Source organism: Hippocampus guttulatus, chromosome 1 (assembly GCF_054856545.1).
Source record: "Hippocampus guttulatus isolate MCC_2025c chromosome 1, RoL_Hgut_1.0, whole genome shotgun sequence".
NCBI classification, from domain to species: domain Eukaryota; kingdom Metazoa; phylum Chordata; class Actinopteri; order Syngnathiformes; family Syngnathidae; genus Hippocampus; species Hippocampus guttulatus.
Genome location: NC_141261.1, coordinates 32946188 through 32970579, shown reverse-complemented (window position 1 = coordinate 32970579; position 24392 = coordinate 32946188). Strand labels below are relative to the sequence as shown.

The 24392-nt window shown below is 42.5% G+C and overlaps 1 protein-coding gene across 1 annotated transcript in view; it reads right to left on the bottom strand.

Annotated features, from left to right (window-relative positions):
- sox1b (SRY-box transcription factor 1b) overlaps positions 1 to 21089 on the bottom strand; it is a 59178-nt gene extending 38089 nt beyond the window's left edge. The window contains exon 1 of the mRNA XM_086126956.1: positions 20609 to 21089. The gene's annotated coding sequence lies outside the window, so the exon portion shown is untranslated. The remainder of the gene's footprint in view (positions 1 to 20608) is intronic.
- Between the last annotated feature and the right edge of the window lie 3303 nt (positions 21090 to 24392).

Here is a 24392-nt window from a genome sequence, read left to right as displayed (position 1 = left end):
GTTTCCTCCCACATTCCAAAAACATGCATGTCAGGCTGATTGGACGCTCTAAATTGTCCCTAGGTGTGAGTGTGGGCGTGGATGGTTGTTCGTCTCTGTGTGCCCTGCGATTGGCTGGCAACTGATTCAGGGTGTCCCCCGCCTACTGCCCGGAGATATCTGGGATAGGCTCCAGCACCCCCCGCGACCCTAGTGAGGATCAAGCGGTTCGGAAAATGGATGGATGGATGGATGGGTGTCTATTCTATTCTGTGGTTATTGTGTCTTCTGAACAGAGTTAAGTGTGCCAAAATAAGCACTGCAAGTCAATGCTCACAGTGGCCTGCATGTACTATGTTACAGCAAATGGCTCAATAAATGAGATATGATGCTTTGATCCTTTTGCTGTCACTTGGATAACCGCAGTAAATTAGAAGTTAATTCGTCATTTGTGTTAACAACGTCGTTCCTGAAAAGTTTTACGTGATGGCAAAGACAAGTGGCTCTCAAAAAGGGGTATGTGTACCCCAGGGGGTGCGTTAAAGCACTTCTGGGATACGTGGGTTTTCAAAATATATTTATATTTATACTGAAAATATATCCAGGCAAAAAATAAATAAAAGAGCTTGATCAGAACAATTGCCACCAAGAATGACAAAGATCCTTAGTGAAGCACAAGCCCAAGTGTCTAACTAAACTGTCCCACTAAAGGCCCAAAAAATAAATTCTGTACAAAAATGTGCAGTGTTGACCATTGGTAATGTTGTTACTCTTCTTTTTAATTATACATGGATACTTCGATATTTGTTTTGTTTTTTCTCAGTGTCTGTTTAAGTTAGTGATTTCCACCTTGAGAACAGATCTGTCCTAAGGAGAACACTTTATTTTGTATGATTATTTTTATGTGCAAACATCTTTATTGATGATGAAGTTAATTGTTTCTTTTTTTTTGTTTTGTCTTTCTTTTTACTATATTACCAAGTAGTTCTCCAGATATGACTACAAATGGAGTTTCAAAGTTTTAAAAATCAGACACTGATGGCACAGCACTTTAAGTTTAAATGCTTGTCACTGATTAGGAGGTACTTGGCAGAAAAGGGTACATGATTGGAAAAAAGGCTGGGAACCGCTGCGCTAGATTAGCACCTGGAAGTGAGCACGTCTCCTCAAATGTGTCAATGATGCATGGACAGCGTCCATTACCTCATGTATCAGCGGCCAAACAGGCTGCTGGTAAATTTTTATCAACACCTGTGAAAATGATTTTGAACGCGCATTGTTTGGCTTACCGCTTGTTAATTTAGGAGCCTTTATGAAATAATATGAGGATATGAAACATTTGTTTGGGTTCGAAGTCTGCAAGAAACCGTGAGAATAATGATTTTGAGACCCCTGCCTGAGGTCATTCACAAGTTCCAAAATTGCATTGCTGAGAGATGATATGATGCAATAATTGTTGTTTCTGGTATTTCAAAAATGTGTACATGAGCTATAAAGATCCCTTCTACCCATCGCATCGCTTGGAGCACCCTGTCATGGTGACACACCGCGGTGCCATTTGCACCTGCCACCACATGCTGGATTTAGATAGTTTTGAGTAATCACATTGTGCGTGCAAATTTAGAGATAGCTATAATTCATTGAAACACTCCATAAATTGTGTGTGTGTGTGTGTGTGTGTGTGTGTGTGTGCGCGTGTGTGTGTGTGTGTGTGCGCGCGTGTGTGTGTGTGTGTTCACAACAACACGCGTCACAAACAAACATCAGCGGCCATCAGAAATCTTAAATTACATGCGCACACACACAGACAAAAAGCAGCTGTCATAAAGTAAATGGGCGAAATGCAAATATTTTGCCTCACAGTATTTTATCCATTTTTAGAGAAGGATCGTTTTTCACATTTCTGCTAAATGGCAATAAGAATGCATGTTGAAAACTCATAACATATGATATTTTGCACCCTAAAGTTTATGGTGTCGCTGCTCATCTATTTAAGCAGCCTTGAAGCATTAATGAAACAAGAAGTGGGTCCTTAAATCAATGCATTTATCCATCTTTCCTTCCTTCCTTCCTCGTTTCCCCCCCCCTTTTCTACACTTTCTATCCTTTCACAGCAGCTACTTCTTTCCACCGCATCCCTCCCATTGCCTTTCTTTCTTGCAGAACCTCTAAAAGGCTGACATGCAAATGGGCCTTATTAAATCCTATTAAGCCGTCTGTCACCAGCCATGCTAAGAGGGAGGGGGGTGGGGGGGATCGCAGTTGTGATTGGGGGTGTAGAACGCAGCGCTATAAAGTGAAAAAAAAAGTGACGTTGAGATGTGTTGAAGTGAAGTGCTGGAAGACGATACTTCTTTCAACTGCCAGGTCTCCATCAAAGGCCTGTCCACATCAACATGTCTGTCAAGTGCGATGCCAAAGAAACATCCTACTGCTTGAGCACTCGATCAATAACATGACGATTCAAGGAAAAATAAAATTAAAGAGCGTGGACTGATTGGAAGTTGTCAGTACTGACATGCCAGAAACAATCAGTGAAATCGAAAGAAATACAATTGAATTTGAGTTTTTACTTGCTGTCCGCAGGCAGTCATTGCAAATAATAACCTGTTCCCGACTGCCACCCATTCACCCATTATCCTCACAAGGGTCACGGGGGGTGCTGGAGCCTATCCCAGCTGACTTCGGGCGATAGGCGGGGGACACCCTGAACTGGTTGGCAGCCAATCGCAGGCACACATAGGCAAACAACCATACACGTTCATAATCACACCTAGGGACAAAATAGAATGTGTAATTAACCTGCCAATCATGTTTTTTTTTGAATGTGGGAGGAAACCGGAATACCCGGAGAAAACCCACGCAGGCATGGGGAGAACATGCAAACAGGAAGGCCGGAGCTGCAATCAAACCCTGCACCTCAGCACTGTGAGGTGGATGTGCTAAACATTGGCTAGCAACCGGTTCAGGGTGTCCCACGCCTACTGCCCGAAGACAGCTGGGATAGGCTCCAGCACCCCCCTCGACCCTCCTGAGGATAAGTGAATCAGAAAATGGATGGATGGATGAAGCTTTTGCGCAGTGTTGTATTCCTTTATTTTGTCAGGTTTTATACAAATGCGCATTGACATTAGTGATGCAGCTTTCCATCAAACGAGCGATAAATAAAATTGATGATGTTGCACAAGCTATCTTCTGGAGTTACTAAATAAAATCCACCTTATTCCTCTACCCCATAAACTTTTGCATGACTTCCAGTCATGACTTGGTGTCACTCAAGTGACAAGATGGACATGCACTTGGCTCTTGGCTCTCAAAGGAGTCTGGGAGTGCCCATCCAGACCACTTTGGGAGCTCTAGAAACCTAGCTTGGTGCTAACTGCTAAAGAGCAGCCTACCAGGTGCATCCCGCTGAAGCTGGGAAGAGGTGGTGGTACCTCACAGTCCAATTGGCTCCTCCTATTTCTTCTTCAAACATTGTGTATATTGGCTGCTGTGCAATGCATTACTCGAGAAGAATTGTCTGCTGAGTTGAGACCAGAATTCTTCAAATACTAGGCTTTCCAAATAAGGGACTTGCTTTAACCATGCTAATTTTGACACCCCTAAAAATGAGACGGAATGGCGTTTCAACTACGGGAAAAATAACTTTTTAGATTACTCCATGAATAAAAGAATAGAATTATTACCGACCGAGAATACCATTATTGCCGACGCTGAAAATTAGCCACCGGTGAATTCGAGTTGCAGTTGAGAATCAGAGGGATGGACATCTCCTGCTCCAACTGTATCTGGGAGGGAGTCTCAGAAACTACAATACTGCAGTTTCCAATAGCACCTGTAGAAATGTTAAGGTTTGGTGCTTGTCTTTTTTTTTTTTTTTAAATAACCTCTTGGCAAGGCGACCAATCTCAGTCCTACGCACACAACAACACTAGAAGGTGTTTAAGTGGATTAAAATTGCAAGTGCAAAACTAACAACTGTATAAACTGAAAGAAAAAAATGCAATAACACATAAAAAAAACCTTTGCTCTGACATGTCAGCATTCAAAAGTCTAGAAGCACATGATTAAATGTTAAGATAAGATTGCTGAACGTCGTTACTAGAGCTAGGGCCTCCAACGCGGTGAGTTACGGGTTATTTCGCCTCTCCTCTTCATCCTCCTTCCCCTCTCTTACACTTTGATTTTTTTTTTTTTCAGCGATGAGACGGAGAGGACGATGGATACCTTTCTCTTGCCTGTCAATTCACCTTGTTTGTCTCTCTGTCCACCTTAATTGGCGTTCAGGAGACACACGCGCCCATCCCAGTGGACTTGGTCGGGACAATGGAGGCCCATATTGCTGACCGGCCTGCAACTCAGTCCAAATTGGATTGGAAATCTTCCATCTTCTCTTTAGCATAACAAAGGTTGGTAGACAAAGATGCCATTTTAATGGAGAAAATCAATCTCACAGAGGAAGCGCTGGCATTGTCTCCCATCAGCTGTGCAGGTGCGCTTCTCCCACAGTGGCCTTAATCGAAGGTGGCAGGGGAGACATCCGTATATCCAACCGTTACATTTCTACCCCTGCGGGAAAGTCTGGCAGTTGATGCACTGAACAAAAAAGTACTTGATTTTCGGTTGCTCGTGATTAAAATTACGTTAAACGTGACAACATTTTAAAATCATTTGCAGCCAATGTACAGTACGTGTTCAAATTAACTAAATCCAATGGATTTTATTTTTCAATGGGGGTGGGGGTGGGGAGGGCAATCCTATTCCTAACACAAAAGCAGCTAAGTGAGCGCAGTAATCAGGTCAAAACTAGACCCTCTAGCCTAGCTTTGACCTGAACACCTCTGTCCCCCACCTGAACTGACCCAGTTAGAAGTAAAAAGCAGCTCAAGTAGACACTAACATGTCACAAACAAGGCGGGGAAAAGGAAGTACACATTACGCACGTGCATGTTTTATTTCCGTATTATTATCGTATTGCACCCGCGACCCTGGTGAGGATCAAGCGGTTCGGCAAATGGATGGATGGATTATCGTATTGCACGGCCGCAGAAACTGCCGTGTGAATGCACCAGGGTCAACACGCTTCTCTTTAGTCAGCAGCTTTATATGTGTGAACGCTCCACAAAATTTACACCGGTGTAAGATATATCGCAACAGAATACATCGATGGGTGCAGCACGGATGCAAATGTGCGCCATGTGAACACCCCTTAAGTAACTTGAGAGCGTCCGCTGCCTTGTTTTGAAATGCTTTCATTATTATGTGAAAGCTGATAGGCTGCCATCATCACTTTATCACATGCAATAAATACAACAGGCATAAAAAGGAGAATAAAGCATAGAATGAGTTGTGTGAGTATTCTGTGCATGTGTGTGTGTGCCTGAGCTCAGTTATTACACTAATCGTTGTCTCCCCCATTCATTTATAATGAACAGTCATTTCTGAGTGGGAACACAAAAAGTGTACAAAAGTTAAACACAACTTATATCATTGTATGCCCTCTCGTGAGATGAAGTCATGAAATCTTAGGTCAGTCTGAACAAATGAACTACAACTTTGAGAGATCCATTCATCCGTTTTCAACACCGCTTACCCCGAACAGGGTCGCGGTGAGTTGCTGGAGCCTAGCTGACTTTGGCCAGAAGGCAGACCACACCCTGAACTGGTCGCCAGTCAGTCACAGGTTACAAACAGAGACAAACAACCTTTCACATCCACATCCACACCACCACTGATCCCGCAGTGCCACCATCAGCGACCCACTTTCAGAGATAAAACTTTTAAAACGGTCAAATTTGATCGGAACACAACACAAGGTTTAACATATGCGAAATGTTTGTTTTTGTTTAGTTTTTTTTGTGACTGTATAATGAGGCCGAAGTACCTGGAGAGAAGTTCAACATGCAGATCTGAGCTGAGATTCAAAGGCAAAGCCCTCTTGCTGTGAGGCAGCAGAACCCACAAAACCCAGATGCCTATGCTACATTCAGGTGCCATTGATGGCCGCACGATTCTTTAGTTAGAATTGTGAGCGTATATTTGTATGTTCAGTATGTCACCGCAGTGAAGCAAAACTCCTACAGTTCTGTGTATTTCGATAAGGTAAGTGCTTGCGTTTATCTGTGCACTCGCAGCCTTGTGAACATTACCATGAGAATGGCCTAAGCCCTTGGCTAATCCTCCAAGTCTGTTGTAATAAACGTCTTCATTCACACATCCGAGAGACAACGCCAGTACATCACCGAGTTGTAGCGTTTGCCTCTGACCAAGCTCATCGTATCTGGGTTGTTCTTGCCCAAGACCTTGTTCATTTTGGATTGCAAACAGGCATTTACATGTATATAAGGATCAGGAGCGCAGGCACAGCAATTTGAGCAGCGATGCTCCGCTGGAGTTTTGTGTGTGCCGGGCTCCCATCTCTCACTTGCTTCCCCTCTCCGGTTCTCCCATCGGGAATCACCCCGCCCACAATATTACCACCCCACACCAGGGTACCCATACAATGCAGTCTATTAAAAAGCCTTTATCGAGGTTATTCACTCAGCGCACTTCCGCAGAGATGAGGAATAGGTTTAGGCTCAAGGTTAGAATGTGTGTGTGTGTGTGTGTGTGTGTGTGTGTGTGTGTGTGTGTGTGTGTGTGTGTGTGTGTGTGTGTGTGTGTGTGTGTGTGTGTGTGCGTGCGTGCGTGCGTGCGTGCGCGTGTGTGTGTGTGTGTTGGTGTTCGTGCACAGTGTCTGTCCAAGTTCTGGCCTTGCTCGCTTACAAAAAAACAGCCTTTAAAGGGCTTCAAGTGGCAAATGTACCATGAGCCAATGTAATGCTGCTTCGATGTACTTATTTACAGTCAATAGACTTCTGCCTGCAATACTGCATCTCTTGTAAGTGTGTCATTGTGGTGTTGTCTTGAGTAAACATCTGACCTCCCGCAGGGGCAGCTTGGAAAAGGTAAATAAATTGCTCATGCTTTCTTCTTCTGTGTCAGCATGAAAATAGATAATAAAAATATGGTCTCAGTCTTTGAACAGTTTGATTGTGGAAAGAAAATGATCTGACCTCGATCCTATCCAACAGACAAATTGATGTCTGCAGTGTGACCCTAAAGTCCCAATGCTAACATAACGACATACAGTACATGATTAATTTGTTGCTTTGAATAGATACGATAACTGTTTTACTACTATTATTATTATAATTGTTCTTATTATTATCATTGAAAGGAAGATTATTAGGTCTGCAGAGACTGTTGATGTTTTTAAGAGGAAGTTTAAGGCACATCTTTTTAGCTTGGCTTTCGAATAACTTATTTATATACTTATCTTAATTCTTTTAAGGTAAGTCTTTTTATTTATTGATGTATTTATTTTATGAATTTACTTTTTTTTTTTTAAGATTCACCGTTTCATCTTGGGGGGCCTCCATGCTGGGAGGGGTGGTTGCAGTCATTCAGCGTGGATCAGCTCCCCATCCACCATCGGGATGTGTGTGCATGTTTTATGTGTGTGTGTGCACGCACGCGCGCGCAAGCATTGGCATTCTTGTGAGGATTCACTGTATATCTGTGTGAGTTGTGGCCAGGGTGTGTCCTGCTCTTGTGTTGTAATTTTGATTTTTTTTTTTAACTGCACAGCACTTTGAGTTGCATTTTTATGGAAGTTTGATTGATTGATTGAATTTGTACATATTGCAGTATATGGAGAACCCACACTACTTGCAGGGGATAGAGACTAGGCTGGGCTGCAAATAGCAAAAATCCACACATGAAATGACACCCGTTATAAATGTGTTGAAAAGAAGTAATCGACCCCCCCCCCACCCCCCAAAAAATGGGGAAAAACTGACCAAAAATATTTATCGCAAAAAATGGAGGTTGGCTCATCCCTCTTACCCCCCAAATAATAAAACATGAATAAATAAATATTGACTCCAGTTTCCTCCCTCCCTTGCATGGATGGAGCACTCTAAATTGTCCTGAGGTGTGATTGTGAGCGTTAATGGTTGTTCGTCTGTGTGTGCCCTGCGGTTGGCTGGTAACCAGTTCAGGGTGTACCCTGCATACTGCCCAAAGACTTTGTCACGCCACCTACATTGGAAAAACAATATCCAATCCTGGTAGGTTTGGTCTAGAGCTACAAAAATTGGGAGGTATGTGTAGCCCCCCGCAAGACACACAAAAGAGTTCATTGCTGCCATCTGCTAAAATGAGCAAGAAGTGAGCTATAAATTATATACCGGTATATCATTTTTTTAGCCTAATTTTTTCTTTCTTGCTTTGATTTTGTTAGTGTTTTGCCAAACACGTTTATTTTGAATAAAGTATATTTAACTCTCCAAAATGATCATCCTCCAGGATCGGTGATTCTATCATTTTGGCATAAGGACAGGAAACAGATTGAGAAATCGTCACCCATGACAGTTTTCCAAAGTCTTTCTTCATTGACCTTTAATACCATGTGTGTGTGTGTGTGTGTGTGTGTGTGTGTACGACAGGCTCCAAAGGTTTCAAGCATTGCAAAGTGTGAGGAGTATTTCAGTCAAGAGATTTGAAACACACACAGTTGGCCTTTGCACCATCCTCCTTTTGAAGAAGATGAAGGGAATTGTGAGGAAGGATCCCAAGATGGCCAACCTCTTCAACACCTTTGATGCTCAAATGGGAGCAGAAGATCAGAGGAATGACAAAGAGGGAGATGAATGACAACCTATCGCAACAAAATAGGAAGAGGAGATTCCATCAGGAAAGTGATGAAAATGCTCGACTGATGGGAACAGTGGCAGTATGTTGTTGTTGACCCTTATATTGGGCACGCTTGGATCATGTGTGTTTGGAGACAAAAGCAAAATGACTTGAGGGCAATGAATGATTTAACCATCGAATTAAAAATGAAAGCTTTCATTGATCCATCAATGATATTGAAGTTACTTTTAAACGTTGGGAGGGATTCTATTTCTAACGGTTCGGTTTCATCGTCTTCAAAATCATACCTCACTTTCAAATAACAATCACAACAGGTCGATGCATATTTCAAGTGAAAAAGAAAATTATTTTCTATCGCTTTCACTTTGCCACCCAAGTCAATGCTATTAGTAGGGAACATTCATTTGCTCTTCTTTTCTGTAACTTTGCTGCAGTCGGCTGCCATTTCTGCTATGTTGTTGAGGTTCTGACCGCCAGGTTCAATGGATATGTTTGGTCGAAGAAAAAGTAAAAGTATGGAAGGGATGCTTAGTGTAATTCAAATCACTGTCTTGCAACACAGGACACGCAGCGGGTTTGAGCTGGCCTCCGAACTTTAGAGCAAGGCATGCTGCAAATTTGTTCTGGAAAACAAACGGTTTAATTGGCTCAACAAGCACGATGACGGTACTGAAGCTGAGTAGCATGTACACAGTCTGTGACTGCGGCGCGTGTGAGAAAACAATGTGCGCATGATGTGCAGTCCGCCATTTGAAGATGCCCAATGAAAGAAAATCTATTGACCTTTTAAAAAAAAAGTAACACCAGACCATGTCAGCTTTGAATTTCTGGCTGTTCAGGAGTTGTCCTGAATTTACTCAATGCCACAATACCCCTGGACACATTACATCACAGGTGTCAAAGTCAAAAAAGCCTGCGAGCCAGATGTAGCCCTCAACAGCATTTTATGTGGCCCGCGAAGGCAAATCATGTCCGTTGATTTCATGCTTCTTGCAAATTGTCTTCATTTCACAACAATGACATATGAGCTACTGCAAGATTGTTTGGGGTGACCAATACCCCCTTTAAAATAAACAGAAACATATTTGAACAAACAATTTCCTGGCTTCTAATTTCAAAACAAGTTATCCATCAATTTGTTGTGTAAAAGCGATAACATCAGGCGATCATACATTTATATGGGTTGAGAGACATAACGGCCCTCCGAAGGAAACCGTGAGCACAAAAAGCAGCGCGACATCCCTGCATTGCATTCCAGAGGAGCTGGCTCATGAGCCGGGTACCCCCAGAGAAGCCAAATTCATTACGAATGCTAATTACAGTTTGAAACGGGTAATACTAATTGTTTAATCATGGGTTTTCCATAGAAACGTTTCGTCACTAATCGGTTTACTTGTGCAGCATCAGGAAGTTGCGTTGGATATTTCAAGTTCAACAAATGGTGTGGTCACAGTCAATTTTCAAATGCAATGTTTGATAAAAGGGGAAAGGCCAAGAGCAAACAGTCTTGCTGAAAAAAAAAAACATATGAAAGACAACATCTGCCACCCACACTTCAGCACTGAAATAGTTTCTATAAATAAAGCGGAAGACATAAGTGGCGTGCAACAGTTCAAATGCCGGGGCCGCTGGCATATGAGAGCCTTCCTGCAGACGAAGCTGCCTCCAAGTGCCAGGCTGCTATCAAAGTGTGTTAATGTGATGGATAGGATTTCTCCATTCATCCGCCGCATGCTAAATACTGGCCTGCAGCACTGAGCTGACGCTCTCGCTCTTAAATAGGAATGACAAATACAGCCTGAATTATTTCAGAGATTTGCTTCAACCACATGTTGGAATAATGCTACATATGTTGCTTGCTCCCCTCAGATTAAAGGTTTTCTCCGTACTTGGAGGCCACTTAAGTTCATTCCATGTCAGGTTTAAAAAGCCACGAAGAAAACGACCATTTGTGGCACTGAACGAGCCTGACGAAAAAAAAAAAACACGTTCCTTAGGTGTCCACACACTTGCAAACCTGTGTCACTCAGTGAGTTAGGTGCTTTATCGTCCTTACTTTCAGAGTTGCAAAATTGTTTATGACATCATTGTAACGAATCTCTTCATCCCTTGTGTATTACTACCTGCGCTACATTTATATATTCCGGCAATATTTCATGTATTATCAGCGGAAGGGGGGCAATTGCCGACGGGTGACCTATTCCTCGACTTTTACTCAATTTGCTATGGAGGGGCCCCCAACTGCGGGCTTGTGTCCTGCGGCTATCAATAATCCAAATGTTTCAATTTTTTTTTTTTTAAAGGAAATTAACACAACACAATGCAATACAGTACAGTACAACTTTATTGACAAATCGTGTTTCACAACAGCTGGAGCTGTTACAAGGTACTTTACACATGACATTAATTAATAATATAAGAAATTGAAAAACAGTCAATGAAAAGCACAAATGAATGCAAATATTTGACTTTCCGTCAAATACTTGGCGAGCCCCATCCCTGTCCATTTTTAAAACTCGTTTGAAGATACATCTTTTTCCTTTGGCTTTCGACCAAATATGAGACTCACACTGTCATACGGATTGAATTTGTTCAACCCGCACTTGCTATTAAGTGTGTTACACAGGAATGTACACATTTTGAGGCGGCCTACTTGAAGTTACTTTCGGAATTCAACACCAAGTTGCTGAGTGAGAAATTGGCCATGTGGCTAGTAGCAGCCACAACAGCCACATATCATTGCTGTCTCACAACAAGGCTTGCCTGGAAATAATTTCTTAATCCATTAATTGGCGTGGAGCATCCAGTGGGGCAGGGCTTTTTGTGCAGTATGTTATTCAGAGATGCATACTAATCATATAAAGTGATCCTTTGTACTCAGGTTGACAGCAGTGACGAGGGCTTTTAGACATATGCACTCATGCACACAGACACAAATGCACAGGCGGACACGCACACGCGCGAGCATCGTCTGCGAGCCATATTCTGTGAGCGCCGACAGCAGAATGAGTGTATTATTTTCCTTGAAGAGTGTTATTTTCCTGTCAGGGCCTGATGGCAACGTGCCACCACATTTGACAGTGAGCGTTCATTCCTTCATCAATTATCTGTGTGTGTGTGTGTGTGTGTGTGTGTGTGTGTGGTGGAGGGGTGATTGAGCAAGTCAGACAGTCACCAGCTACATCTCCATGCTGGCATGTTCATACAAATATGATATCAGATTCTTCCATATCAGATTCTTTAACACAGTAACGGCTAATTCAAAAGAATTCTAAATATTTCCAGTGTCCATCTCTATGTTCTTCTCTGTGAAATTTGTGTCTACAAAGGGCCATGTATGGACCTCCTGCTGACAGCAGTATTTTACATCGAGGTGCTAGAGGTCAAATGCCACCTTGGTGTGGGTCCTGAATAATTTTTTTGCTGCTTTCATTGGCCACCTGCAGAATTGATATTTTATTGGCTTTACCAGACAATGCAGATGGGACAAAGGCACCTGGAAGTAAAACATCCACTCCTCCATCTTCATTTAATTGTCAGGCTGATAAAACAAAAGAGCAGGCAAAATAAGGCGGAGAAAACAAAAAGAGAGAAAGGAGAAGGTGTCATTAGCGTCTTTGTTTCTTGTGACCACCCTCGTCAGGCGAGGAAGAGAATGAGATAGAAAGAGCCCTCTCTTCACACACCCCTGCCCGCCATGTGAGGAGAAAGCAGTTTAATTTAGATAATTATCTCACAAATTAACCACAAACTCAGTTTTTTTTAATTACCTGTCTTGGAGGAGCATTGCAACAAAACAAAAAGAAGAGCGGCGAGGTCTTTGTTCGCATGGTCTTGTGGGGGAGGCGTAAATTGGCTATGGCCATGCTGAAAGGCCAGATAACCCATTGAGGGAACAAGCACTAAAGCATTTGATAGGCTAATGGGGAATGCTGTTAGGACACTTGCTCGTAATTGGGTGTCATAAATCTGGAACAGGTGATGGGGGGAACAAAAGAGAGCTTTGGTGTACGTATGGAGACCACTGGCGTGACTTGTAAATCCTCCCCCTTACTCAATGGCACGATGGGACGCTGCATGTACGGCGACGACAGGAGATGCATGAATGTTGGAGATCCCTCATCGGTCCTTTGTCAGTGCTTGGGCACACAATCAGATATTTATCCTCGGAGTGTGCGTGTGTGTGTATGTGTGTGTGCATGTGTGTGCGTGTGTGTGTGTGTGTGTGTGTGTGTGTGTGTGTGTGTGCGTGTGTGCGTGTGTGCGTGTGTGTGTGTGTGTGTGTGTGTGTGTGTGCGTGCAAGGTCTTGTAGCTTGGATGTTATCTTGGCTGAAGGTGATGATGCCAGCAGGTATTTAACCTTGCTGTTATAATGGCAGCATGTCTGATTAGCGTCCACACTTATAGTGCTGACATTTTCAATTTCACTTGAGTCCTCCTCGGGTTTTTGTCACAGTAAGAAGGCCCGTCTGTCGCACACTAATAATTGTTATTACTAGAGTTTTGCTCTCTTTGCATTGTTTGTGGTCAAGTGAGGAGAAGCCAAGTAACTCATCTTATTCTTAGTGTGTATAGAGAATGCTGAGAAGATCAAATACACAAGATTCGTTTTAAAAAGGAGAGGAGGAAAAGAAGAACACAATTAGTGGTTAAGAGGTGGCATATAGTTTGTGGACTTTAAAAGGTGACACTTAATTGGCTCAACAAGCACGATGACGGTACTGAAGCTGAGTAGCATGTACACAGTCTGTGACTGCGGCGCGTGTGAGAAAACAATGTGCGCATGATGTGCAGTCCGCCATTTGAAGATGCCCAATGAAAGAAAATCTATTGACCTTTTAAAAAAGATAGATAGATAGATAGATAGATAGATAGATAGATAGATAGATAGATAGATAGATAGATAGATAGATAGATAGATAGATAGATAGATAGATAGATAGATAGATAGATAGATAGATAGATAGATAGATAGATAGATAGATAGATAGATAGATCGATAGATAAGATGACTAGATCTGAGAGGGATGCTTGTTTGCTTTCTGACCACTGTCAAGGTGCCCTGGAGCAAGGCTTGAGCAATGTCCCTTCCAATTCTTGCTGAAAAAGTGCAGCACTACTTACTTTTCAGTCTAGCATCGCTTATCACATGCCTGTATGTGTGTGATCTGATTTTCTGTGCGGTGTGCAACACAAAAATATAGACAAATGAGGGCATGTTGAATTTTCCCTCCTAGTAGAGCTTTTTTGATTTAAGGAGGAGCCAGTCATTCGTTTTCTATTTTCCCTCATTTGATGCTGGAGCCTATGCGGGCTGACTGATGATTTTGGGCGAGGGGCAGTGCACACACTCGACTGGTTGCCAGTTAATGGCAGGGCACATATGGACAAACAAGTATTCACGTTCACAGTCTCTCCAACGGACTCTTTGGAGAAAACCCACACCAGCAGGGGGAGAAAATGCAACCTCCACACAGGAAGGCCGAAGTTGAGGTATGAATACCAAACCCAAATGTTCTCAGAAATGGTGAGGCAAACATTCTAACAATGAAACAACCATGCAGTCAGGTGTTAGCCATACAGTTTATGTTTGTGTATGTATGACGTCTCCTAAAATAAAAGATGGGACAAAATTTTGAAAACTACAAAAAAAAAGCAATCAGAATAATCAATAGATCTAAATATACAGAACCCACAAATCCACTATTCATCAAATCAAACACAATGAAATTATATGACCTGGTTGACTTTAAAATCACCCAATTAATGTATAAAGTACATAATAACCTCCTATGCCAAAACATCCAGAAGCTTTTTGAAATTAAAGAAAGTTGTTATAATTTAAGGGGTACTAACCTATACAAAAAATCCAAAACAAGAACAAACATCAAGCAAAGGAGTGTATCAGTAATAGGTGTCAATCTGTGGAATAATTTTGAAACGGACCTGAAAATCAGTAAATTGCTTGTCGAGTTCAAAAACAAATTCAAAAGATTAGTACAAAAAAACTACACAAATCAGAGTTAAGCTGATAAATTTGATATATCTATAACATATAGTAATACATCAGAATTATGAATATGAGAAAATCGATATAAAAATATGCAAGAACTGTAAAGAGAGATTAGTACAGTACATATAAGGATAAAAGCATTGATGAAATGTTGATTTTTCTTTTATTTTTGTATTGAAAAAGGATCAACTCATATGTTGCTACAGAACAAGGGGTAGGACTAGATAAGTTTCTTACTTCCTCCTACTCCTTTGAACATAGAATTGTGATGATGACTGGTTTTTTCTTTGCTTTTTTACAATTTTTGCTTGCTTTCACTTTTGTCAATTTATTGTTGTATTGTGTTTTTATATGTTCAATAAAATAAACAAACAAACAAAAGAATTGGATGGATTCATTCAGCCATTTTATTAATCATTCAGGAGTTGGATGACCATCTTGGAGACAAGCAGGGGTTCTCTCATTTTCCCCTGAATCTTAGTTCTTCATCACTGGCTGTAGCGGAGTCCAGGAAGATTTCTTTTCATGGGCCCAATATCCCTGGCAGTGCCACTGCAAAGAGCAACTTTGTCTGATATAGCTCGTGTACACAGACAGTTACGACAAGGAAGTGTGAGTGTGTGTGTGTGTGTGTGTGTGTGTGTGTGTGTGTGTGTGTGTGTGTGTGTGTGTGTGTGTGTGTGTGTGAAGTTGGCATAGCTAAAATCTATGTCCCAACACTGAGTGGGAAGGAGTAGCCACCCTCTTAAACATATAATGTATGTATATATATGAGGAGAATATGCAAACACCCCGCATGTTGCCGACACACTCTCCAAATCAGGTGTTTTGATGCAGATTTCAAGCACACCCAAATACACACACACACACACACACACACTCCTACTTGAGGAAAATGGGTCCCATGACCCCACTGTGTTTGTTTTGCAGGCACCACGTACCTTTATTTGAGCGGATGCTCGTCGCTGGTGTGAACGACTCTCATGCTGAGAAGGGTTCAATCAAGCACTACCCCGTCAACCAGCAAGAGCGCGTCGAGGTGACACGAAGGCCCAGTGTCGGGGGAGGCGAGGGCAGGGGACGATCAATAATAGCCAGAGTGGAGTTTGGCTAATTACAGTTGTCAGCCGGCCAAGGAGTGCAGCAACAGTCACTTCTCCCATGAGAGTCTCTTATCATTCTCTGGCCTCTCATTACAGCTTAAAAGGCCGCTGTCCTCGTCCTATGCTCTCGGTTTTCTTGATCCCTCCTCTCCTTGCCATCTACTGCTACACCCTCCGTGTACCGTGTCATCTGACAACTTGTTGCACGGTTGAACATTTGTGTAATCTTTCTTCTCTCTGTACAATTCATCTACAGCCTCACCAGCTCTTCGCAATCATCGTCTATATCGTTGCTCCTCTTCTTCTTTTTCACCACTCTTTTCTGACTCCTCTCAACCACTAATCTCTTTTCATATCCTCGCTTCTCTGCTCGCCAAGCCTCCTCGTCTTTCTTCTCCGCTTGCCGCTTGCGCACAAGCAGTTTATGTCAGGAGGAGGAAATCATTGTGGAGGCGCAGCATTTGTCTGGACAGGTTGGGAGTGTCCAGCCAGACGCTGTTAAAATAGATCTCCAAGATGTGTTGAATACTCTTCTTTTCTCTCAACAAGCACACATGTGCAACGATGTTGATCTTGTCAGACACAAGCGGTATGTGGGAATGATGGTGCGGGGGATTAGGTGGCGCAGAAAAACAGAAGCGACTTCCCCGCAGGCTTCTTGTTGGGATCCAGATGGAGCTGGGATTATCTGAGGATGAGGAGATCACAGTACATTCCTTCTATTATACTACATGGACGCTTGAGGCAAAGCTGTCAGCGATATGACCGACTTTCTTGCTCCGTAGATGAGGCGATATGCAGGGAAAACTTTGTCCGAAATTTGCACAAGTCCAATTTTTCCCTGAATAGATGTGTCCAAATTGTAATTAAACTACAACTCCATTATCACTAAACAGTAGCTTGGTTTATTACACTTCACCAAAACAATTGATCCGTGCCATATTGCTTTTTTGTCCATTGAAGCCGTTCCAAATCTGCAAATCCATAAACTCAACTGTACCGCTTGATAGAAATGTGGCTGAATGCAAAGCTGCTATTCCTAGCTGTCCGGTATCTAAAGAAAAAAAAAAAAAGTCATCAATCAGACAGGAAGTGGGGGGGGGGGGGGGGTACTGCCTCAAACAGCTCGCTTATCTTTGCCTGTCCTCATGCATGTGCCAGTCATGACTCCCTCCAATTAAATAGCATCTTATTTATCATATTAATTAGTGAGTGCTGAGACAACAAAGAAGCATGCAGCTGCTGAGCATGAGAGGCGTGCAAATCATTTGTTGTCTTGCTCATGTGATACCTATTATAAAGGTTAGGTCGAAATTGCGAAGGCAGCATGTGTCTAGATTGGTTGAGAAAAACTTCAATCACGTCTAGTAAAACAAAACCCCAAATGGCGAAGGTAATTCTCTGCTAAATCCAAAATATTCTTCAATGATTATACGTACAAAAATTATTAGAAGAAAAGCACAGAAATACAGCATGATCACATGAATTGATTTAAAAACTTGTGGGACGCTATTTTCAGGTCCAGTGCAAGGCTAGCACAAGGCGCAGTCCAACTCTGTGAAGCGGTAAGTGAGACCAAGTTTTATGTTTTTCACCGACGCATGTACTGTAGCTTTGAGTAGTTCAAAAAGAGGCGTGTTGCGCCGGTGTGGATGTAACCCCGGCCCACTTGATTCGCCATCAATTCGACCTTGCCTCTCATTCTCGGTACACGAGAGGCACATAGTCCTTAACATGGCGGAAGAAGCAACTGAATTGCTGGACTCCATATCGGAGGTTGAAGCACAAGTGCTGCAAGTTGACCTCCGTGGGTGGTTGAGGCAAAGTTGGCAAGGGAGATCACAAATCTGTTAAATTGACACTTGTGTCAAGTACTTTTGTCCAAAAGATCAGAAATTATGTTGAAAGTACTTTGTGGATGGTGTGACAGTCGCTGGCCATGGTGCTGAAGCTTCATCGCCACAAGAAACTGTTAGTTTACTAGATATTTAAATTCATAGGTTTTTAAGGGGGGGGGGGGGGGGGGTACTACAAGGTGAACTCCTCAGGCAGGGGTAAGCAACTCTGGTTCCTCCAGAACCATATCATGCCTGTTTTAGATCCCTCTCTACTTCAACACACCTGACTCAAATGATCAGCTCATCAAACAAGCTCAGTAGAAGCCCAAAACGATCATGATCAATTGAGTTAGGTGTGTTGGAGTAGGGAGGGATCTAAAAATCTATACTTCTATATTTTTGGAAATATATTTATTCATGCTACTTCATTGTTCTCTTTTAGTTTGATCGAATTAGTTGAAATTGTGGTTCAGACAGTTTTTGTAATGGAAAGCAAAAAAAAAATTTTTTTTTTAATTGTGTCTCCAACACCACAAAAAAATTTGATCTAAGGCTTTTGTGTGAGTGGGCCTGGGTGAGATTCGTGGACATGGAAAGCTTGTTGCAATGCTTCTGGTACACATTTTCTGTTCAGATTTATCTGAGCTATATCATCAATCAGTTTAGTCCCTATAATAGTGACCAGCCTAAATATCTAATTTCGAAGTTCTTTGTTGCTTTGGATTATATTTAGATGATATTATATGAAATGTAACACGATGCAAAAGTCAATGTGATCACGAGCCAAAACACTGAAGCGCGACCTGTTCCAAACCACCAGCAGTGTCTGGCCTGTTCAAGTCGCTGGAGCTCAAGCGCCCTCTTGTGGTCATTTATTATACATATGCTGCAACCGAGACATACAATTTCCATTTTCGCTCACTATTCGAGAGAAAGCCTCATTTATACATTTTCAAAAGCACCGCAACTCATAAGAATAATAGCATCTTGAAATGAGGAAAAACATCCTCTTTGTCCACTGCCCTCAAGCTATCGTCAAACTATAAAGTGGTGTGTTTGAGTGTGCGTTGGTATTCATCACGATCCGTTTCCACGTGATAGATTGTGGGGCAACTGGTCCTTGGGCATCTCGACGGCTAAAGTGCATACATAGGGCGACTGATATTTTTAAATAGGTCCACGGTTTCAAAGTAGGTATTTAAATTAGCGTTTGGGTTTCAAAGTGGCGTTTCAATGGACGGTAAGGATTTCAAAGTGCTTTGGGGTTTAAAATTAGTGGGGTCTCAAACTCGGGTTTGGGTTTCAAATTCGGGTTTAAAAGTAGTAACGCTGGGAATGCTGCTTCAAAACCAAATTCACCTTTTAACCCCTCCTTTGAAACTCTGTTGAAAAACCCGAGATCACAAATCCTTACATATGATTTTTTTACTCAATTTTATAACCGCTGTTCAAAATCAGGACCCTGAGTGGAAGCCAACGCCTCCTTAGAAACCCCGACTGCTTGAAAATTGGAGGCCACAGCTGAATTTTTCAACTCAGTTTTAGAACAGCTGTCAAAAATTGTGATCATGCCACTTCGACAATGTCAGTATATTGTTGGTGTCTCCAAAAGGAGACTCAAAAGCTTGGGTTTGGGGCATTTTTACAATCAAAAACATTGTCAAAATCAAATGAATCAGTTCTAAAGATGACTAGGAGAGAATAATCCACGTTTGTTTCCAGCAAGTTTGACGACTGTAACTGGTTTGCTCATTGAGGTGCAGTAAAATTCAGCTGCAGTACATTCAGAATGCTGTGGTTTTAGTCCTACTAACTAGACCCTGCAGGAAATATGACCATACTTGCCCATGCAGTTCGGAGAGGTTTCTGCATTGGTTTTATGTTGCTGTCCAAAACAGCTCTTCTTGAGCACAAGCCTCCTCGTTGTCGAGTACAAAGGTACTTCTGAGAATCTCAGTGAATGGTTTCTGATACCAAGGGGCCTATTTTTGTACCCAGTGTTGTTTATCGTTGAGGGATGGAACCAGCAGACTTCCAGTCAATCGATTCAGATGGTCAATCAACAAGTTACATGTTGTCGCTTGTGCACTCGATCAGTTCAAATTATGATGAAACCGATCAAACTGATGAATGAAAAACATGGCAATGGAATCAAATCGGCTCCCCTCATTCCCTTTAAAATCAGGGCAGTTGAAGCAGAAATTGACTCACTGGGTCCGTGCCTGAGATTGGCGCCCGCAAAAGTGCCTTTATGCAGTTAACTTGCAAAATGTCCCTTTGAGAATGATGTAGTCATATGGCATGGGCAATTGGAGACTGCCTTCCCTCCTGCCCTCCTGTGCCTATCGAGGAAATAGGGCCCTAAGAGTCAGGTCGAAACAAAGTGGGCGTGTGTTTGAGTTTTATGCTGCTAAAATCTGAAACAGTCTCAACTTGGACGATACTGCAGGCTGAAAATAGTTTTATTCAGTGGTGCGTATGACAACCCAAAGTGTTTGAGCTTGCACACCATGCTTTTATTTAGTGAACTATTTTTTCATGAAATAAATGTATGTTTATTGGAGTGATTTGTGTTTACCTCCTTGTAATTTTATGTAGCTTTAAAGCACTTTGAAGAGTACGCATGCGTGTGTTTGTGTACACAATATACAAACTATGCATTTGTAAGGGCACGCGGAGGACACTTTGCTGCCATTGAGTTGTTGGTTAGGTGGTGCTGCCATCTAGCGGATTATTGAAAGAGCCACAACGCTGCATTTGAACGGTCCAATCCATCCATTGACTGCCACGCTTCTCCTCCTTTGGGTCATTTTAGACTTGCTCCATGTGTTGTGAACTTGTGCGATGTAAGCAACATTGACTCGCTTGTATTTCAGTATGAAGAACAAAGCGCATCATGTGACATGCATGTCTCATAAAACAACATTGCCAAGCTTATGGAAAGTTTTTCAGCTGGACAAAAAGCCGCACTTACCAATTCCACATCTGTTGATGTCCGTACAAATGTAAACAGCACTCCTTTAACTTGGCCCCAGTGGATGACAGAGGATGGATGACCTTATCCTCATCCTCACTTTCCTCTGTGTGAAATTATGAACGTAATTCCTTCTGAGGAAACATCCAACAAAGTTTGACTTCAACAGGAAAAGGTCCTCCACAGTGCACTTTGCTTCTCCTGTCACCAGTTGAATCCCATGGTAACACCTTGTGTTCCCTTTCTGTTGTCACTTGTCTCCCTGCGTGCGTGAATGTCTTTTTCGTTGTCTTTCAGGAGGTGCAAGGCCTGGATGAAACATCATTAGTTTCTCATATGTGCCCGGGAAAAATGTGCACATCACAAAGAGTTCCGAGCAAGTGGACCTGCTGGAAGCCTGAAAAATCCCTGCTGAACTCGAACTTCTCTTGAGAGAGGGAGAGAGTCCGAGGTTCAGGAAGCTGAAGAAAGCAAGAGAGGTCCTGCCGTCTCTCAGCTAGGAGGATGAATGGAAAGTCTTCCTCTGCCTCCTTTTATACTCTCCTCTCTTACCCGACCACCGCGCTTGGCTTCAGTCTGAGCACACGTGTGTGTGTGTGTGTGTGTGTGTGTGTGTGTGTGTGTGTGTGTGTGTGTGTGTGTGTGTGTGCGTGTGTGCGTGTGCACGCGCAAAGACCTCTTTTAGAACAGCCCGAATATATTATATCCCAAACAAAAGGAGATTGCTTATTGTTTATGAATTACCAGCCTCGCAAAGCCAACAAAGGGCCCCATTTTCATAGAAAACTCCATTTTCATTCCAGCTCCATTTGATTAGCAGAGCAAAAGAAAATAAAAAGGCCCGCTCAGTCACAGCACCCCAGAGGGATTCATTCCTCTTTCCTGCGTTCATTCAAAGCCACTGAAAGGGTTTCTTTATGGCTTTCTTTGCCGAGCTGACGTCAATTGGGCTTTTAGAAGTCTACCAATGACACAAAAAGAAATTATTGCTGGGCTATTTTCTACAATAACTAGGGAAAGAGGAGAGTCCGGTGTTGTCTTGTCATCTGTCTATTCAGTTCCTGCTGGAGAAAATTGCAGTGGCTGGAAATGAATGGCAAATGAATGGGAGGGAAGAGACAGACACAATGTGTTGCAGGCCAACCAAAAGATATGATCAACGGCTATTGAACATGGGGAGAAGACCACTACGCAGGCCAAGTGATACAATTTTGAATCAGAAAGCTATCGTGAGTGTTTTTTGGCAGGTGTATGTTCACGCAAGGTCACCTAGATGAGAGGAAGTGGAACACGTTGACGCTTCCATTCTTTCAATTCTTTTTTTTTTCCTGTGGGACATATATTTATATTAGCAGTTGACAAAAGGTAACCCAATCAATGTTTTTATTTATTTTATTTTTTTTGTCCTGCGGGATGAATATTTTGGCAGGAGACAAATAAGTGAGTCAATCAATTGCTCCGCTTGCTGCTGTGAAAAGCTTTGACATTTGAGCTTTGCAGGCGACATCTGCAAATTTATATGCCATCCATTGTGCAAGGTTCTGTATCAAAGGCTGAAAAAGGCCTTGTCAATTTAGTCAGGATAACTCAACAAAGACGCCTTTCTCCTCTCCGCTCCTGTTGTTATGGGAACAATGTTCTTGCCTGGCGCATTGCCAAAAGCTAATGTCGGCTGTGGTCGTGTGACGTTATTGATCACATTGATAACGGACATCTACCATGGAAACCATCAAACTGTTGGTGAAACAAGCCATCTATTGTCTTCACAGTGGCTTACAACAATGAACTGTATAGCTATACACCTGCCGGGGATATTCAAAATAAATTAAGTGCTGAAATGAGTTTAGGAAAGTCACACAGTGTAGTGGCTCACTCAGATGACTTCTGTCTAGACATTGTAGGGGTGTGTCAATGGGTGTCTGTCTTTAGTTGTGGTTGTCTGCCCTGCGATTGACTGGCAATTAGTCCAGTCTGTGAGATCGGCCATGTCATGCTCATGTCGAAGGTCTTGGTGATGAATTATTACTTCCACCTTTTTTTCCCCTGTGTATTTACATTCCAGGGCGGCACAGTGGTGAACTGGTCAGCACGTCCACCTCACAGTGCAGAGGTGCAGAGATCAATTCTGGCTCCGGCCTTCCTGTGTGGAGTTTGCATGTTCTCCCCGTGCCTGTGTGCCTTTTCTCCGGGTAATCCGGTTTCCTCCCACATTCCAAAAACAAAAAACATGCATGGCAGGTTAATGGAACACTCTAAATCGCAGGTGTCAAAGTCAAGGCCCGGGGGCCAGATCTGGCCCGCCACATCATTTAATGTGGCCCACAAAAGCAAATCAAGCATGTGAAGTTCCATGACGTTTGCCCAAGTCTGAACCAAAATTTCAAATTGTCATACGTAATCCACAATAACAGTCATTGTTCTTGACGTCTGATTTTAAAACTAGTTATTCATCAATTTGTTGTGTGCTATGTAATATGTAGAGGTGATTAACTCAACTCAACTCAACTGTACTTATAGAGCACTTTCAAACATTATTTTTTTATTCAATAGTCATTATTATTAAACATTTATATGGTGTCCCAAAATTCATAAAGGCCCTCCAAGTCAAACCGTAACTACAATGTGGCCCGCGACAAAAAAATGAGTTTGAGACCCCTGCTATAAATTGTCCCGAGGTGTGATTGTGAGCATGGATGGTTGTTCGTCTCTGTGTGTCCTGCGATTGGCTGGCAACCGGTTCAGGGTGTTTCCCACCTACTGCCTGAAAACAGCTGGAATAGGCTCCAGCATGCCCACGACCCTCGTAAGGATAAGCGAATTAGAAAATGGATGGTTGGATTTACATTCCAAAAGCATGCATTCAAGCTAGTTTCAATGGACCCTTTAAATCGACTATAAATATGAATGTGAGTGTGAGTATTCTCTTCTCATGTCATTGAATTGAGCTCAACTGGACTGGTCTGGCTGTTTTCAAAGATGGTTGGCCTCTCATCCGAGCAGGTTTCATCAATTCATGCTTTCACTAGTTCATGCACAAGCCTGGAGCATGAACTGATAAAGACTTCACGGATGAGACGTTAAACGGCTTTTATGACAACCAGAACAGTCCAGTTGTCATAAATTCAATGTCTAACAGCTTGCATGTGAGTGTTTGTTTGTGCGAGGACAGGAAGGCAGCAAACAGATGGATGAACTGAGGGACGGATGGATGGACGGATGGAGTGAGAGACAGACAGGCAGGCAAGCAAGCAGACAGATCGATAGATAGATAGACGGATAGGTAGAACACATTGACTGATTGATGATATGCTTTTGTCAGCTAGTTACTGAAGGGAAATAGTGACATCCAGCGGTTAAAGGGACAAATGCAGATGGAATCAACAAGTGTTTGGCGTGACAGAAATTGTGAAAACACTGTCAAAGTGATTCGATCAGTGTGAGATTTTAAACGTTCGTATCGAGAGGTCTGTGCAATAGAGTCAGTGATTGATTTATCTTGGGTGCCATGTACAGTAGGATATACTAGTTAAAACGAGTATAAAACGCCCGAGGCAACATTATTTGTACCGTCTGTAGCTATAATTGAACAATTGACTACAACGGCGTGTTTCAAAGGCAGGACCGGATTTGATGCAAAAGTTACTCTTTTCTTCTGAATATGGTGGCTAATGGATGTTAACTGGTTAGTTGTTAATCTGACGGCCCGTCTTCCAACGTGTCATTTATTTATTTATTTTTCAAAGCTCCTACCGGAAGCTGTTGATGTGTATTCCGGTAGGCTGGA